Consider the following 7,249-nt stretch of genomic DNA (forward strand, 5'->3'; position numbering starts at 1 on the left):
ACCATGCACACAGCTCCAGAATCACCCACGTAAAATATGCATTGGTTTCATCACTCTCCAAGTCAGCAATGCTCTGCGTGCCCTTCGCTGTCAGGACTAAATCTCCCTACCCTCGCTGACTTGCAGGGTTTCCACTCTCAGGCTTCATGGTCCCCCAGCCAGTCGTGGATCCCATTGCTGCCCCATGAACCCTTCTTCCAGCCACACACAGAGTGCTCTGAGCTCTGCACTCTCAGCTTTTGCTTACACAGCAACTTCCCAGGCCTGTGAAAAAGTTGAAAAGGGAAAAAGACAGAATTTGGGGGTGAATTCTCACTACAGACACCTAGGAGCTAAAACGTAAATTGTACGCTATATTTTTATGAGGCATGTCCACGGTCCAGATAGGTGGACTGAGATCAGAACAACATGGGAGAGGCGATTTTAAGTCAGGCATCTGCACAGGGAATGTGAACTGCTACAGCTTAGGGGTGCCACTGCTAACAAGGACCAATACCAGAGCAACAGAACACTACGCCTTGGGGTTGACCCCATTTGAAACTCTTTATTAAAATTTTCAATCACAAAATACTTTAGCATTAGTTCACTTCCCATCTTGGTCTTTCTGGATCATTCAAGGTTCTTTTGTGAGGCTATATTAACTGGAACCAGGAAGTCCACATAAGAAAATGGAAGATGCGGGTGTGGAAATGAGTTTTGGGAAGCAGGCCAATGCCAGGCCTAGGGATGTCGTCTACATTCGTAAGCAGTGGGAAGTCACTGAAGGCTTCAGAGCAGAGCCATGAGGAGATGAAAGCAAATTAAGAATAATCTGGTCACCCTGTGCAAATTGGATTAACTTGACTGAAATGCACTCAAATACTAAAGTATTGCTGTCATTCTAATTAGACCTTATGCTTCTCCATTAACTGCATCTTCAAACTCTTCTCTCTCTAAACCTCCTGGCACTGTTGTCTTCTAGGGCTCTTAGTGCTCTGTCTCCCTGATTTTCAACCCGAGGAGAGGCCCAGGATTTGGAAATTAGTTGGCATTTCTTATTGAGGTTGTTGCTATGTTCAGAAGTTGGGGGTAGGGACAGGTATACCGGCATTTCGTTCCCAAGGACCAGTGATGCCAAATTCCTCAACACACTGAGGAGTCCTGTACAACAAAGACTGGTCCTGCCCCAAATACCTGCAGTGCCTGGTTTGAAAGGCATGATATTTGATCTCTTTTGCTGCCCCTATCTTTGTCTTCTATAAATTTTCTTCTTCCGTTTGTCACCAGGCATCCCGCCAGCTGCCTGATTAGCAGGTTAAATGGTCACTCGACTGTCATCGAACTCCTTCTCCCTTTCAGGAGCACCTGGAGGAAAGCCAAGGTCCATTATTGGCCTAGTCCCACAGCACGTGAAATTTCCACAGTGTTTTGCAATGGCTTCTATTGGCTAATTCTCATGTCAACACATGTATTTTGAGTTAGTTTTGTTTTTAGTGGTTTGCAAGTGGAGAGACCTGCAAACCAGAAGATCTGGAAACCTGTTCACTCTATGCCTTCACAGTCAGACTGTGTGGGAAGCTATTTTCAAAGTCATAACAACTCTTTCAACCCTCTAGGAAATTCACTTTGTAGGGTGCCGTTTGTGTCAAAATTTCATCATGAACATCCCTTGCTTTTTGGAATTTAAATACGTTAGTGGCCTAGTTATGAAAAGTGAATCTCCCTCTTCACTAATCTTCATCATATTGTTGAAGATATAGATTCATGGTTTTTTAAACCTCATGAAAGAGTGGAATGCTTTATTGCCACCTTTATGGAACTCTCTTTTGAGGCCTGTTACATTTTGCTTTGTAATATTGGCCCTTTTTTGAGGACTGTTGCATCTTCCTAATACATTGGAAGGGATTTGAAGGCAAACTGTCTTATTCTTTGTTTTCCTCTAGCCACTATGGCAGTGCTTAGGCTCTGGTAACGATTAGTGAATATTTGCTGATGAATTGGTGCTCAAGTTGATGGTCAGTTGCATAGTATACAAGATTTTACTCATTGGGGATTTATTCCTTGATAAAAATCCTCACAAAACATTACTGTATTTTGCCCCTATGATGTCTCTGTTGCAATTCCTTTCTCAAGCACCCATTTCAAAGCCCTAGATAGTTCTCTCAAGACTAAGGAGTATCTGACTGCACTCCTGCCAATCAACTAAAACTGACAAAAATGAACGTCTAAAATATACATGGAACTCCCAACAAATTAATGAGAAAGATGAGAAACCCAATATTAAAATGGAAAAGGATATAACTAGACAATTCCCAGGAGAAATCTAAATGACTAATAAATATATGAAGAGATGCTCTACATCATTAATAACTAGAAATATGCTAATTTATATTAATGAGAATGTGGAGAAACAGGAGACCTAGTTCACTCCTGGTAGAGAAGAAAGTGGAACAGTCATTCTGGAGAGCAAATTGATTCTATGTGAGCTGGTGTGCAATTACCCTATAACCTACAACCCCGTTCTAGGGCTAACACCCCAGGAACACTCATCAGGACCATGCCGGGGCCATCGAAAAGGGTGGTCCTTACAGTGTTGTTTGTGGCTGTGAAGCATCGAGCCAGCAATTGTGTCTATAACTGGAGTTATAAGCAAAACATGGTGAACACATGCTCTGGAAGATGATGTAGCAGAATTAACCAGATGCACATTCAGCAACATGGATAAATCCTGAAAAATTATGCTGAGTGGAAAGAGCAAAAAAGAAAAAAGCCATATACTGAAATACATTTTATAAATCTAAATGTCATATATTTCAATGACATACTCTAAACCAGCGGTTCTCAACCTGTGGGTCGCGACCCCTTTGGCGGTCGAACGACCCTTTCACAGGGGTCGCCTAAGACCATCCTGCATATCAGCTATTTACATGATGATTCATAACAGTAGCAACATTACAGTTATGAAGTAGCAACGAAAATAATTTTATGGTTGGGTCACAACATGAGGAACTGTATTTAAAGGGCCAGAAGGTTGAGAACCACTGCTCTAAACACATTAGTGTATATATATATTTATTATATATAAAGGGAGAGAATAGATCTAGGGGTAGGCATAAAAGGGGGGAATACTAAAATAAACTAACCCATGTGAGAAACCAGAATCAGATAGATGCATGAGCGTCTTAGGAGGATGACTTCAGTACTGCACCTTTTCTAACAAGAAAAAGGCAGAGGGTAGTTCTAGATGAAGATTTGAGGAGGTCACCTTTGAGCTAAAAGCATGAGATTTAGTGTGGATAGATGTGAAAATATCTATTTTGTCTGCTCAGCAGCCTTTTCTTTACATACTGATTGCAAAATAAGTTATTTCTTAATATCTAGATAAATTATTCACAGATTTTAAAAAAGTCAGTACTGTATTTGGTTTTATTACAATAAGATATACCTGCAATACAGGCTGACATTCATGAGTAATTATTTCTAAGACCTTTATGAGTCCCCCAATTCACAAAGAAGCACTGTATCACATAATTTACCCCATAATATTCATATACAAGTGAAAACTCATTGTTTTGGGTGGCAGGGGGGCAAGACTCATCCATCAGCCATGTAATCCACCTCTACACCCTAGCATCCCAAGCAGCAAGTGCAATTCTAATTCATGCTTCAACAAAAATACAAATTACAATATACTTTGAACCTAGAGGGTCATTTGCAAATAATGAGAAATGCAAATTCTAAATCAATGGAAGTCTGGGGAGTATTATTCCATGGTGACCACTCCAGTGCCGTGGGAGAGTTATTGCGGCCTTTTAAGTGTTTAATATAATATCTGAAACAAAAGAGGCCATGAGCAAACCCTGCTCATTTTGATTGACAGTTTGGCCTGTGGCTTTGACCATTGCAGCACAGACTCTAAGTCAGACCATAGAAGATTAAAATTCTAAAAGAAGCTGTTGATTTCAAAGCTTTTAATGATTCAGATTTTTCAATCAGCAGGGTGGTTTTTTTTCCAGTTCATTACCCACAGCCTCTTGGGGATCAACCAATGTGGGCAACCCATCTCCTCCTTAACTCCTCTAGTAATATGATCCTGTCCATCACTTTACCCAGCCCTGAAAGACAAAGACAAAATATATGTGTTCATTTTACCTTCATTTACTTTGGAAGGATTCCAAAAGCATGGGAAACAACATAAATTCCAGCATCTTAGCTTCTAAACAGAAGCTGATCAAGTCAATGATTCCTTAACAGAACTGAACTAATGGGAAATTGAGCAAGAACTGGCAGCTCTGGCTGTGACAGACAAGAGATGCATGTGGGAAAAGAGGGAGAAGTGGAGAGACTCTTTAGCCTCGAGTCAGAATTGTGTCCATCTCACTGTCATTCCGCCTCAGGAATCTGGAGATGAAGATAATTTAGCTTTGAAACACACGCAGGCTATTCCAGAACACCGCCGACAATTATAAGTATGGAGTGGGGATACGGGAATAGGTTCCTACTGTGCAAAATTGCATGTTATTGAATTGATTGAGTTGTCATTCAGAAAAGGTGGTTTTAGAAATGAAGCTAGCAGAGAAATAAATAAAGTAGAAATTCAGATAAAATGCATCCACATCTTGTTACTGGTATCTGTGAAACTAAAGGATTGCAGCTGGTAAAGGTAATATTATTAAACAATGACGCTGAAGATCATTCTTTGTTACCCTTTTCTAAAAATCATCTCACTTCCTCTTTGGTTCATTGATTTCACTCAGCAGTCACTCGCTGACTGACTTACCTAGGGCTGGAATCAACCAGGCCTTGGTCATACTAAGAAACTCTCATGCCGTCTTAACGGTCTCCTAGAAGGCATATCCCATGTGCAGTCCCAAAGGCACCCTCACCTCCAGCCTCTTAAATACGCCCACTAAGCTGTCAGTTCTGGTAGTTGACAGTAGGGAACAAAGACTCAGCTTTAAGGCATCTTGTGAGCTAGTCAACAGTAACACAAAGTACATTTTCTAAAGGCACGTGACAAACTCGTGTTTCATCAGGGTTACTTAGAGAGCTGAGGGGAATCAACTCTGGATTGTCTCTTATATGTAGTAGGTGCTCAATAAAATGTGTTCAACTGGCAGTTTCCTGCAATAGCAGGAGTCAGGGGGAAATTGGCATCCGATTCTGTGGCAGATCTGTCCAAAGTAATAAAACCCCCACTGAGCAGAGAAGCAAAAAGAACAGACTTTAGCTGCCCAGGGGAGAAGACTCAAGGAAGTAGCCGGTTCCGGGACTTCAGTCCAGGAGACCGGGGGTCAGAACAAGACTCCAATCCCAGCAGGGAAGGCAAGTGTGACATGGAATCAACTCAGCAAGCCTAGAGGACGTGTGTGCACAATCATGGATCCACCACCACCTTGGGCAGGGTCAACCCTGAGTGGGCTGAGAGCATGGCAGAGGAGGGGACCTCAGGGCCTGTGCCTCTTTCATTCACAGCTCCATCTTTCCGCAGTGGCTCTCAGGATGTATCAATTTCAGGCAGGGACTTCCTCTTACAGGTTTTTTAGTGCAAGATTCTAGTGGAAAGATCACCAAGGAGGAACTCTCAGAAGCGCTCTCTCCCAGTCCCAGCCCTGCTGTGACCAGTACGTGCCCTCGGACAAGTCATTTCACTTCTCCAAATCCCAGGTCCCTCCTCATAATTGGGGGCAACGCTTCAACTCATTGGAGTGTTTGAGGATAAAGCCATTTCCACATATGGAAGCACTCTGCGAAGAATGGTAGCTATTTGTGTATTTCATATTGAATCCAATGTTGAATTTGTCAAATTGAATTTTCTGTAATTACAGAAATAAAGCTTTAGTGTCAAGAAACTTCAAGCACTGAGCAGGCAAAATGAGTGGTGGAGGGAGCCCAAGAGACCTTCCCTGGGCCCCAGAAATCACACTGCAGTTGGCACCTGCCCAATGCAGCTTCACTGAAGGCCGGCTCTGCTTGAAGCTGTGATCAGCAGCCAGCCTGGTATGAAGCACATTTAACTATCTGCTGGAGGGCATGTAAATAAAACCTTCACTGAGGTAAACAGTTGTTCCGTTTTACAGCCCACGCGCACGTAACTTTTATGCTCCATGATGATATATGGCTTCTGTGCGTGTGGAAGTCCGGAGCGTTCCATGTGGCATCCTCTAAGTGACTGGCTGATAAATGGTTATTTACTCACTAGTTTTCAAGGCCCATGAAATCCTTTACACTGGAACACTGTCCCTAACTACCCATTAGTGATCATGGTAATTCTTCCTAATGGGATGTGAGCCAGTTACCCCGGCAGCCGTAATGGCACAGGGCGGAAGCTTGGGGGAGGGGGCGATGAGCAGGAGCCTAAGCTCAACTCAGAGGGTTCCTCTAAACCCAAGGCCATGTCACATGGAGAGTCATGTTGTTTCAGAACGTGACAGCGCCATATTGTGACAAAATATGGCACGCGCGCACTCTTAGCACATGGCCATGTCACAGATAGGAAGAGGTTCCAGGAAAGAACGTGGGTGCGATAAACAGCACCTGTTCCTGAGTCAAGTGACTGAACCCTCAGTACTCACCTTCTGCTGGTTTCACACCGAAATGACTGTCTTCAGCTGCTTGACACGATCTTAAGGCACAAACAAGAGAGTCAAGTATGTTTGTTCCACTTCCTGGTGACACCTGCCAATGCGTCTGGGATGTAAGGAAAGTCACTTCTCCATCCGGGGGAAGCACAGTCACAGCTTGGTAATGGAATGGATCCAGACTTTGCTTGCCACATTGTTGGTTTGAATTTGCAAAGTACTTGGTAATAAAAATAACATTATAAAGAAGAGTTTGAAAATGCTACCGTGCTTATTAAAATAACAGTAGTTACCAAGCATTGAGTGCTTATTACTTGTGAGAAACTGCTGTGCATTTTGCATGTGACACGGAGAGCCCATGGAATGGGTTTATCATTGGCATTTCACAGGTAAGAACACCGAGACTCACAGAGGCTAAGTCACTGGCCCAACTTCACACAGCAGTGAATCTCAGGCTTGAAACCCATGCTCCTGACACGCCCCTGTGGTCAGTGGAGACCCTTGTGTCCTTGGTACTTTCCTTATTTCCCAAATATAAAAATGATGTTTTAATTGTAGCATCGGAAAGATATTTTGTCATTAACTTTCTAGGGTAGTCCTCAAAAATCGGTGTTAGCCATACACGGGTGATTTATGACAACGTGCGTCTGAGCAGGGGACCCGGGAAAAGATGAGAAAGGATATGGAAA

The sequence above is a fragment of the Myotis nattereri genome, assembly GCF_964212035.1.
Source record: "Myotis nattereri genome assembly, chromosome: 18".
Lineage (NCBI taxonomy): Eukaryota > Metazoa > Chordata > Mammalia > Chiroptera > Vespertilionidae > Myotis > Myotis nattereri.